This window comes from Hyaena hyaena, unplaced genomic scaffold (assembly GCF_003009895.1).
Source record: "Hyaena hyaena isolate Hyena2069 unplaced genomic scaffold, ASM300989v1 scaffold_49, whole genome shotgun sequence".
In the NCBI taxonomy this organism is placed as follows: Eukaryota; Metazoa; Chordata; class Mammalia; order Carnivora; family Hyaenidae; genus Hyaena; species Hyaena hyaena.
Window position 1 is genome coordinate 664,542 of NW_024080681.1, and position 12,796 is coordinate 677,337.

Below are 12,796 nucleotides of genomic sequence, written 5' to 3' on the forward strand. Positions count from 1 at the left end.
CCCCAAGAATCCAGTTTTTATAGGAGAAACACCTTCCACACACAGGAGACCATTTTTCCCCCAGAATCTAATCTATTGTAAATTGAGAAATTGGGGACAGCTTAATCAATATTTAAGTTTCTTATTTTGACTTGGCTATTCAGTCTACTTAATTCTTGAGACAAATTTTACATTCAGGTATGATATGCCTACATTATTGAAATGGTTATGTTTGTATCACTTAATAAAATTGTATAAAAATAGGTCATGTTTTGGTGATGCAAACAAATATTGAATTAGAGGAAGTTCATAGGCCATCTGTTTCATTTAACTTTGGTCTTAAAAAGAAATAGTGAGGGGCACCTGGGTGGCTAATAAGATTTCAGCTCTTGATTTCAGCTCAGGCCATGATCTCATGGATTGTGGGAATGGGCCCCTTGTGGGGCTCTGCACTGAAAGAGACAGAGTGTGACTGTGTGGAGCCTGCTTAGGATTCTCTTTCCCTCTTTCTCCTTCCCCTGCTTGCTCGCTTTCTCTCTCCCTCCTTCTCTCTCTCTCTCTCAAGATAAACTTTAAAAAAAATAGTGAAATCATCATTCAATTTTTTGAAATGCAGAATTAATCTGAATAATGAAAGTAAATAGCTGCTCCAAAATAGAGTGTGTATCTCTTTTACCAGTGAAATCACTATCTCTGGGTTGTAAAGTTTGAAAATACATTTGTTAAATATGTAATTTATTTGTATTCTGACTGGTCTGCAAGAGAGTTTGAGTTGGATGTATTTACTTATAGAAAAGAAATTATTAAATTAAAATTTACTAGTTACTCATGCAGTTCTTAATTTTTTTTTTTTAACATTTATTCATTTTTGAGAGAGAGAGTGAGAGAGCACGAGTCGGGAAGGGGCAGAGAGAGAGAGAGACGTAGAATCTGAAGCAGGCTCCAGGCTCTGAGCTGTCCGCACAGAGCCTGATGCAGGGCTCGAATCCACAAGTGGCGAGATCGTGACCTTGAGCCGAAGTCGGATGCTTAACTGACTGAGCCACCCACGTGTCCCACTTGTGCAGTTTTTAAATAAGGATTTTATTAATGATAACTGGATTGTGGAATTTGGTTTGAAAAGGATAAAATTCTTCCAATTAATGATGTAACCTACTTGCATCTTGGTTTTGCAAAGATAGAGATTATTGTTACTTGATTTCTCAGGTTATTTTTTGATAGAAAAATTGGAACTTTTGTGACATCTTTACCTCTCTTTCAGGTCTGGAATTCCACAAAATGATAACGTGAACAGCTTGACTTTCAGGAAGTTAGAACCCTTAGTGAACTGCCTTCATTAATAGGTGTGCATTTAAAGAACTCAATGAACCTATGTCTGGACTGATAGACTTTTATAGAAGAGTTTAGTGCTCATAGCCTGCATATTGGAAAAAATTAACTTTCCTTGAAGTGAATGGTTCTTTTGAGTAAATTTAATTTGTATTGTTGTGTCAAGACCATTTTTTTTTTTTACCCTTTATAGGATAATTTTCTGACACTGTAATGAAAATCTGTTCCAAAATATAAGTCCAACATTTAGATACTCTTTACTGTTTTATTTTCTAGGAACACATATAGTTCTCAAAGTTATTTTCACAATCTTAGCAGGTCATTGCCTTCATTGCACTTTTTCAGTACTTAATGTTTGGATTTTATTGTCATGGTATTTGCTGTTAATTTGAGAGCTGCTTGAGCATAGAAAGCACAGCTTAATTGATTTGGGAATGTGGGCAGTATAAGTTGGGTAGAGACGAAAAAAATTTCCTTAGGTCAGAAGTATTTTATATGTGGAACCATATGTTTGAACTCTGGTTGTGGTTTTTCACTTGTGCCCTTTATTAGCAAGTATATTCCTTTATGAAATTTTGACAGAGTGTACTTTACAGCCAGCCTCTATCTTTCAGAGCCTCTACTCTTTCTTTCTAAGGAAAGCTTTAATTCTAGGCAGAATTTAACTTTGTTGGTTTAAATAAGGTGTTAAAAATCTTCAGTGTGTCAGTATAGGAGACATTCTTTTTCTTTTTTCTTTTTCTTTTTTTTTAAATATTTACTTTGAGAGAGAGTGTGTGTGTGTGCACGGGCACAGAGAGGAGAGGGGCAGAGAGGGGCAGAGAGAGAGAATCCCAAGCAGGCTCCATGGTGTCAGTGCAGAGCCCAACACAGGGCTCCATCCCACAAATCATTAGAGTATGACCTGAGCTGAAACCAAGAGTTGAATGCTTAACCGACTAAGCCATCTGGGGGCTCCACAGCAGGGGATATTCTTAACCAAGGCATCATTCTATGTACATTTTTTAATCTTCGGTTTACTTTTTTAGGAAAGTTTTTTGAGATATTTGAAAAGGGAGAAATCTTTGGTCAAATTTGAGTTGGACTCAGGGTTTTATTCAGTTGGCTTTCATACTTTAGGACATCTACTTTTTAATATGAAAAGAAGTTCCCAACCACAATTCTCTCTCTTTGGATGCAGCTATTTATTTTGAAGTAATTCTGGTTCTCCATGAACTGGCAGATACTGTTTATACTTTGTATTACAGCAAGTAAAAATTGTTACGGTTGTGATAGGATATTCCCTGTGCCTGGAAGAGAAAACAGGATGAGTTTGAACATTGTTCATACATGTATCTTAGGGTGCTGCTAACTTGGGTTCCTGACAACATGAGATTGCCATAGCAACAAAGGCTCTTTGAGGCAGAAATCTTGGCAGAGTGTTTGGGTCTTTTGAAGTGCTGGGTGTGTTGATAGGAAAGGATCCAGTCAGCAGTAAGCATATACAACTGTAGGCCAGCACAAGGAAAATAAGCATTTGGTTTTTAGCTTTAACTTGAAGGCGAATATTTTGAGTTTCCCCCTCAAAGCTAATCCTTGCAGCAAACAAATATTTATATGAGGTTTTCTTTTCACATGTATTTTGTTTTAAGAACATAAGTTCCTAAGCATGTGCTGTGGGATATTTTGGCTGGCCTAATAAGATTGTCTCAATTTTTGGTAAAATCACTGTGGTATAATGCATTCTAATATTAATGTGTCTTGATATTAAAAGCAGAGTAGATAAAAATCTTTACAAATTACTCGGTTCAGAATTTGGTCTTGTTTAAAAACTAGTGAAAAACAAAAATTAATCTTCAAACTCCACGATCTGCCTGCTATTCTCAAGATCTTTATTTTATGTAACCAACTTTCTCTATTGTACACCCTGAATCTCAGCCTTCCTCATGGTTTTGCTCACGTGGCTATTCTTGTCTGCTTCTCACTCACGTTGTGCCTCCTGCATGGTGTGCCTTCTCATTTCTCTGCCTTCCTGAACACTGCTCATTTCAGAATTTCATTCTCAGGTTTTACCTTTGTTACTAAGCTTTCCCTGATTACTATGTAACCTTCAGTTATCTTTTCCTTCCCTAACTCTTGATTAAAATTTACATACTGAATCATTTAGAGCTTAATATGATTTTATACATTTTTTTTGTTTATGTTCTTTGTGTTATGTGCTGGACTTATTTTCTTAATCTTTTTGTCACTAGGAATTTGTCCTCTACTTTTGTGACTTCTAATAAAAGATCAGAGACATGGTTAGGACCTAGTAAATAATAGATTACTAGTGGTTTTAATTTGAAATATCATATTCAAATAATAGATTATTTAGCTTTTTAATAAGTTGTATATGTAGTCACTGTAGACAGTATGCTATATTGAGGATACTGTGTTATTTTTACTCCTTGGTATCAGGGCAAATAATAATTTGCATAGATTTTTTCCCCAACCAGTATTCTTTATATGAACTGATCAACCCAGAAAATGATTTGGATGACTGTTTTTCCAGTTCTCCCAAGAATGATTTATAACTTGCATCATTCTAGATGCCTAGGAGAGAAGTTAATTCAATACATACAGTGAATGACTTTAGGGTACTTGGGTTTAATTCTTAAGTGGAATCACATTTGAAAATGGGATGTATATGTCATTTCTAGATTATATTCAGTTTCCTCCTGTATGGATGACTTGTGTGAATTTTTCCATATGTTACTTTCATTATTCTCTTCTATTATTTCTTTTTCCAAGAAATAAAATCTGGTAAAACTTTTAAGGAAAGCCATTCCAGGGACCAGGTAGAAATTTTGCCGTTTTAACATATTAGAAGCTATCAAAATGATAACCCCATTTTAAGCACTACTACTGTCTGCGTATGTAAAATACAGTTCCTACTTTTAAGACTAGTTGAAAAGGGCAACATTTGGTATTACAGAAACTGTAAAAAGATTTTCTCTCTCTAAATTTAAGAATGAAGAGTAAGGTAAAATCTAGCTGTTGAGTCGAGTATTATAAGATTATTTTATTACCCCATCTAAAAAAGAATGCATTAGTTATTTGCATGTATTTTATAGCTAGAAATATTAAACTTAATCCTTCCTTCCTTCTTTTTTTCTTATTCTTTTCCTCCTCCCTTCCGCTTACTTTTTCTTCCCTTCCCTTCCTTCTTTTCTTCCTCCCTTCCTTCCCTCCCCCTCTTTCTCTCCCTCACACCTTTTCTTTCTTTCCTCCCTTCCTTCCCTCCCTCCCTTCCACCCTTTCCTTCCATTCCTCCCTTCTTCCTTCCTTCCTTCCTTCCTTCCTTTCCTCCCTCCCTGCCTCACTCCCTCCATCCCTCACTCCCTCCCTCCCAGAAAGACAGTGCAGGCACGCATGCCCAGGAGCAGGAGAGAGAAAGAGAGAATCCTAAGCAGGCTCCATGCTCAGAGTGGAGCCCACCTGGGGCTCAGTCTCACAACTTTGAGATCCTAACCTGAGCCAAAATCAAGAGTTGGACTCCCAACCAACTGAGCCATCCAGGCACCCCAATCCTTGTTTTTTAGAAGTAATTATTCATTAAAGAAATATCTATAGTACAGGCTTAAGTTGAAAATTCACATTTAGCTTTTGAGGCTTTTGTTTACTGAATAGGTCTAGGGGAAATGCCTAGGGCCCTAGGGGAGTGCTAGGGTTTTTTGTGTCAGATAAAACTTTAAGGATATTCGCCATTCACAAGGTAGTTATTCTCCTAATACAAGTGTAGTAAAGCAGCTTTTGCAAATAGCTGTTACGGAAAAAGATTTGATAGTTGAAAATTTACATATTGTTCTTCACTGGTTCTGATAGTATAAGTTGTATTTGGGTGAATATTCTTGAAGAGGCAATACTTTGTTTTAGTCATTTTTTATTAAAATCTTCATGAAACGTATTGAAAATTTTGTTTTTCTTTTTTTAAAAGTTTTTAATAATTATTTTTGAGAGAGAGAGACAGAGCATAAGCAGGAGAGGGGCAGAGAGAGAGGGAGATACAGAATCCAAAGCAGGCTCCAGGCTCTGAGCTGTCAGCACAGGGCCCGACACGGGGCTCGAACCCACAAACTGCGGGAACATGACCTGAGCCCAAGTCGGACGCTCAATCGACTGAGCCACCCAGGAGTCCCTTGTTTGTTTTTCTTAAAGCTTACCAGGTGTCTGACTTTATCAGGGTTATAGTCATGAATATTTGTTTTTCTCTACTCCAATACAGGGATTTTTATGATGATGAAGATAAGATTGTTTCATTCTATGTGAATCTTTTCTAATTTCTCTGTTTGTATATATGTGGCATTTCTATTTGTTATTTCCTTATTACCTATAGTAATTTCTTAGCTTGTCAGTTTTTAGCAAGACTGACCAGTTTTTGGCTTTTATTATGCTACACAGTCTTTATTTAATTCTGTAATCTAACCTGCTAATGTGGTAGGTAAGTCTTGTTAAATCAAGAGACTCTTTAAGAAAATAAGCCAGGAAATGATTTTCACTTCTCTATGGGGAAGAATATATGAGCTGTATTTGAACGTTTTTCCGAGCTTATTTCTCTTTTCTCCTCTGGATACAGTTGAATTCGGTCACTTGATGTGTGGCTATGAGATATATAGACTATATAGACTATTGCCATTTCTTCTTGGGGTGACTTTGATATTAAAAACAATTTTTAAACTTTTTTTCTTCACTTAGTTACAAAATTTAGTTAAAATATGAAAGTAAACAGTTTATTATTAAATGTATTGGAATGTGCGCTTAAATGTCAACCACTTGTGAGTTGAAGGTATATCAACTACTTAAGAAATAACAAATGTTTTTGGCACAAAATGGATTAAGTTGATTTGGATTTATAATTGATAGTAATTACTCCACTAAACTCTAATATGTCCTCATTAAGGAACATTCTTTTGAATGCCTTCTAGCTTGTTCTGGTGTGAAGAGGCCTTTTTGTAAATGTAAAGGAAAGAAAAAGAGTATTTAAAGCATCTCTTTTGGTTATTGACAGTAGAGATTCAATTGGTCAGTTAAGAAATACTTGGCAAGAATATTCTTTGGTACTGGATGACACATAGGTTACTAACATAATGGGTTCTGTGTAGATCCTGAAATTTGTGGCTATTGTATGGACCTTTTTAAAACTCCGGCTTCCTTTTAGTCTTCTTTGTTTGTCAGTGTGTCTGGTTCATTGAGTAAGGAAGATAGAGCTTTGTCTGCCAAGGCCCAGACTTGCCTCTTTTCCTCACTGTGGCACTCTTGGCTTTACTGAATTTTATGTATAAGGACGTGGGCCAAGTTCATGGGAGAGAAAGTGGGGAACAAACCGATTAGGATTTGTTCTGGGTTCAAAATAAGTTCGTAAAAGGAGAGAGGATGTTCATTACTGAGGACGGGGTGAGGGGGCCACTAGTTAAGCCTCACTGTGATGAAATAATCAAGTATCAGGGCAGATAGTCTATCCATTCTTGTACTTCTTATCTGAGGAAACTTGAACACAGTAACTATAGTGGAATTGCTAAAAATGTGTGAGTGTTGTTTCATATTAAGCTAGTTAAGTGGAGGAATTTCTTTTTTAGCTAGATAAAAAATAGCAAGTTTTTGAGCTACTCAGTGAAGACTATATGACAATAAAATTTTGATCCCCACTTGGGTGCCTGGCTGGTATAGTTGGAAGAGCATGAGACTCTTGATCAGAGGGTCGTGAGTTTGAGCCCCATGTTGGGTATAGAGATTATTTAAATAAATAGGTAAATAAAAAAATAATGTTGATCCCTATCTTTGGATTGGGTCTAATTAGAAATAGTTGAAAAAGCTGGTTTCCATTGTTTTCTTTTGGATCTATTCATAACATTACCTTTAGAACACTAATCTAAGAGGACTTAGATTGCTTTCAGTCAATTTGAAACAAATAGCCATTTGGAAGTGCAACAGCCTGGCTTTGGCTTTTACTCTGAGTGAGGTGGGAAGCCATTGGAATGGGAAGCCATTGGAGGGAATGACATCTCATTTGTTATTTTAAGAGGATCACCCTGGTTGCTGTGTAGAAAGTAGGGTAGGAAGGAGAGACCAGTTAGGAGGCTATAGGACATGTGGTTAAGTTTGAGATATATATTGAAGTAGAACTGATGGAACAGAAAGAATAGTTACTATTACTTGAGAATGGAAGTTTAAAGGGGGAGTAAGTTCTTTTTTTAAAAATCAACATATGCTGATTCCTGTAATTTTTGTCTTTAAAGACAAGACCAAAAATCAAAACCTTTGAACTTACTATATTTTTCAACCTGAAAGAATCAAAGAATAGTTACAATTCTAAAATAGCATTAGTAAAGCCCAGTATTATGAGTACTAATGGGCTATACTGAAACAAGGTAAAATGTAAATATCTTATTTTGTACTTACTTGGAAATGTTGCCACTGAAATCATTTACAGATGCTTACTCTGAAGGATGATGCTGCTGTGAAGGTTGTGGATTCGAATGTTATTCAAAATTAAATTTATGGAATACCCTGAGAATAGATTGGATTGACACCTGAGGACCCTTTTTAAAATACTAATTAGCAACATTATTTTCATATAAAATGAGAGAGTTTTTAAATCATCCCCCTTTAGTGTTTTGTCACATGGCCACTGAGCAAAGACCCAAATAATTTCAAGTGATCAGATGTTATTTAGGCAAGAATTCTCATGTGGCAGTACTTTTAATGTTTTGTACACCAAATTATAGTAAAAAGCTGACTACCTATATGTTTTTAATCAGAGCCTGATGCAGGGCTGAGCCCACAGAGTACAAGATCATGACCTTAGCTGAAGTTGGACACTTAACCAACTGAGCCACCCAGACTCCCCGGTAGAAAGCTGACTGTAAACAAGATGCAGCACCTCTATTTTCACTGACAGCACAGTTGATTACAATAAGCCTGAGTTTATATTTCACCATCAAGTGTATTTCTCCCATTAGTTTACTTTGTGACAAGTCCTTAAGAATATCTTCAAATCTGATAGTCTCATCATTACCCCTCAAAATACCCAGTGACAGATTAGAGCTTGGAAGAAATGGAAGACGCTAAACCTGCTGCACTGCCTTGAATTCCATTTGTATGTATGTATGTATGTATGTAAGTAATCTCTACATCCCACATGGGGCTTCAGCTCATGACCCCAAGATCAAGAGTCGCATGCTCCTCCAACTGAGCCAGCCAGGCACCCCTCTATTTGTAATTTTAGAGGAGCATATAGACCCCGGATGTGTCTCAATGTGGAAAAAGTCATTTTATCTTGGTTGAGCTGGAAATTTTTTCTGATAATTCAAGAGGATCACTGAGCAAAAAAGTTCATTTTTTTATACAGGGAAACCTTTTTGAAGAAGGTTCTGACTTTCAAAAGGTCAACTTGCTGATAGTTCAGTAACTGGAATGCTGTCCTTTTGCTGAGATGCAAGCCTTCTGGCATCATCTTCAATTTGCTCTGTGAACAACCTGGTTCATTTTTTTAGAAAAAGGATTGGGAATCAACTTTTAGACTTGTTTAAATACCTAGTAGACATCCAGTTGGAGATATTAGAGGTAATTGAATATTCTGGTCTTGGATGCTGGAGGTATCCACTTGGGGTCATTTGAGTATATGGAATTTAAAGTCATGGGATCAGAGTGAATGTACATGAAGAAGAGATCAAAAGACTATGTATGCACTCCCAACATTTAAAGGTTGAGGTGATGAGCAAGAGACGTGAAAAGGCACTTGCAGAAATACAGTAGGAAAGCAAAGTGAGTGTGATTATCATGGAAAGCAAATGAAGGCAGTGTTTTAAGGAAGGGGGGCTGGTAACAGTATTAAGTGCTACTGATAGACAATTAAAGATTAAGAATTGACTGCTTGATTTAATAATTTGGAGGTCATTGGTGACTTTGAAAGGAGCAGTTGTGGTAGAGTGGAGGGAAAAAGAGTCTAGTGGGAAGAAGTTGGGGACAGTGGAAGTAAAAAAAAATTAGAGACAGCAAATATAGGCTCTTTATCCCAGAATTTTGCTCTTGTGGGAAAGATAGAAAAGGGGCTGTAGCTGTGGTGATGGGGAGAGCTAAGTGGGTGATACAAGAAGGATAAACCAGAAACCACAGACACAATAAGAATAATAGAAAGAATGAGGGATGGACATGGGATTAAGGAATTGAGGTCATGACATTACTGAGTATACCTTCTTGTATGATTCTACATTTAGAACTGTTTTAATTAAAGTTTTACATGTTAAAAAAATCTCTGAAGTTAGAGATAAAAATGAAAACAAAAATGGACTAAGACAGAAAAGAATGAACTCAACTGATTTCAGAGGAATAACATAACTATATGTGGTTTGGGGGGCATACTAACACAACCTTAGAACACAGTACTTGGACTGCATTCCTCGAGGCTGAAGACAAAAAGAACCCTTAAAAAATAGAGAACTCGGGTTTGTTAGGCTTTGATTTTCTGTGCAAAGCTCCGGGTCAGCAAATCCAAAATTAAATTCTTTGTATACCAGGATTCAGAAGACAGGTGAATAAGCATTTTATGGGCTTTGGAAGCCAGATTTTTTATTGTTGGTAGAGACCCTTTTAAATATGAAAAGTGGGAAGGCTGGAAGGACGAAATCCTTTAGTGTTCAATCAGAATTTGAAGTATCAATATAAACTCATCTTCCATACATGCATGTATGCATCCATCTATCTGTCCATCTGAGAAATAGTCATGGGTGAGGGGTACCTGGGTGGTTCTCTTGGTTAAGCGTCTGTTGATTTCGGCTCAAGTCATGATCTCATGGTTCATGAGATGGAGCTTCACATAGGGTCCTGCACACAAAGACCAGAGCCTGCTTGGGATTCTCTCTCCCTCTCTCTCTCTCTCTGCCCCTCTCCTGCTTGCTTGCATGTGCGCAAACACTCTCTCTCTTAAATAAACATTTAAAAAAAAGGAAATAGTTACAGGTGAGATGTGTGAGTGTGTGAGAATATATGTGTGTGTGTGTATATATATACATATATATAAATTTATTTCATACTCTTCAATAGCAGCTTGCACAAATCTGCTTCCTTGATGACTTTTAACCAATAAATTTATCTTTGATTAAACTTGCCAGGTAAGATATTACAAAGTAATTTATTTAGATACTATTTTTGTTTTTGTGGTTGGACCATTTATAGAATGTATTTATTAAATACATTTGCTGAAACAATAGACTTTTAGGTGTTTAACTGAATGGCAGTGAACTACTTTAAACATAATTGGTTTAATTTTGTAAAGGTTCCTCCACAGTTTTTTTAAGAAAAATGTTTGCATTATTGATAAAATATTAATAAAGGACCTTCTATAGCAAATACTTTTAGCTTATGTGCATATGGAAAACATGGTGTTGCTATGTTTTGTGATTAATTGATTAAATTCATTTTGACATTTGGATTCATGTACCAGCATCTAGCTCCTGGCCATGATCTGCTAACTAGGATATAGTAACAGGTCATTTAAAATATTAGTAATCGAAACATTTTTATTTACAGTTGACAAAATATATAATCTAAAGCAAGAATTAAAGATATATTGGAATTTGCTAGTAACCCTACTTTAAAATTAGATTTAAAAGTATATATAATTATAATCACTCTCCCATACTTTTTATATAATCATACTCCTATACTGTGAGGAAAAAAATGTGTGAACTGTAGGTGTTTTAATTATTGTTAATAAATTATATAATAGCTGAATTTTGGTGATTTCAAATTTTTAGAATCCATCCTAAAAAATCTTAAATTACCTAATCTGTCTTTGTCTACAACCTGTGTCTAAATGTTAAAAATAAAAAATGCTAATAACAAAAACTGGCTTTTTGTATATTACTATTTAATATGAGGCAATTCCAAGCATTTATGGCAGATAACTGACACACAACCAATTGTAAATAATCATTTTAATAAAAGTTTAGAATTCTGTTTTCAAAAAAAGTGAGGGTTTTTTTTGCATTTAAATTGAGGTCTCTTACACATTAATTTCTTATTAAAAGTAATCAGAGATACTTAGGGAAAATGGCCAGTTTCCTATATGAGGCAGGAAATGTACAAAATAAGCCTGAAACATCTTGTCATACTGGATAAGAAGGAAGTTTCAAAGACTACAGAGTCTTGTCAAAAAGACTAAGGGTCCAATTTGAAGAGTTTCCTACTGGCTAAAAATTGGAAAATTTAAGCTTTAATAAAAATAGTACCTCTAATGGATTAAGAAATGTCATATGTGTAAGTACATGAATTCATAATGACTTTTAAAAAATTGCTGTTCATTTTGGTGAAAGGTGCTAATAAACCATTATTTTTTAATCTGGAAAAAGGAAAGATTTGATTGTTTGTCTTGCCTCTCCTATAGGAACTGCCCCTTTGGTCAGTGATACAGTAGATGAAAAGTTTCTTTTTATAGAACTATTCTAGCTAACATACGAGAAAAGAATTATAAGATTAGAGTATCATCGTTTTGTAAGCTCTATTAAATTAGTGAATGTAATTGAACATCTTGTGTGCTAACACCAGAGAAAGACAGTCACAGTATTTGCCTCCTGATATAAGACAAAATATTCCCCTTGGAGTAATCTTGATAACCACCTTCCAGAAAATAAAGAATTAAACTTCAATTTGATAAAACATCTAAATTCAGCTACTAACTTATAGGAAATATAGAAGAGTCAGAAAAATCTAGACTGGAACGTTTACAGAACAATTTACCAGTTTCTTCCCTCTCTCCTATAAATACCTCAAAGAAAAAACATGAAGGGACACATTTTAAAATTTAAAATAATTAAAACTAAATAAAATAAAAAATTCAAATTCTCATTTGCACTAGCCACATTTCAAGTGCTCGACAGCCACATGTGGCCAGCAGCTACCATGTTGGATACTGCAGATATATAATATTTATTATGTATATAGTGTTATAACATTATTGCAGAAAGTTCTGTTGGGTAGGTAAATTAGTTTCATGGACCTCCATGAATAACATTTTATATGTATATAGTATAAATAAATAACTTTATATATGTATACACACATATTTACACACATACATATGTGTACATACATATAAAACATTATTGCAGAGAGTTCTCTTGGATAGATAAATTAGTTTCTTCATGGGCTTCCATAACAAATTACCACAAACTGGGTGGCATAAAATAACAAGTTTATTCCTTGACAGTTTTGGGGGCCAGAAGTTCAAAATCCAGTACTTTTGGAATACAAAGGCAGAATTGAATGATTGGAACAGAGTCCCATGGGCCTACAAAAACCTGTAATATTTACTATGTGGCATTTTATAGAAAAAGTTTGTTGACCTCTGGTACAGATGAAACAAGGTGGAACACAGATTATAATAGTTAAAATCTTTTTACATAGGTTTGAAATTTTCCATATGTTGAATTTGACTATTTGATTTTAGAGTAAGAAAAAACTAAGCTTAAAA

General features: G+C 35.2%; 1 protein-coding gene and 1 pseudogene across 7 annotated transcripts in view; one reads left to right on the forward strand and one right to left on the reverse strand.

Annotated features, from left to right (window-relative positions):
* The window catches only part of TCF12 (transcription factor 12), a 366,706-nt gene that overhangs the window by 48,804 nt on the left and 305,106 nt on the right, over nt 1-12,796 (forward strand). The gene's annotated exons all lie outside the window — the stretch shown is intronic.
* LOC120230854 lies at nt 7,603-9,722 on the reverse strand (annotated as a pseudogene).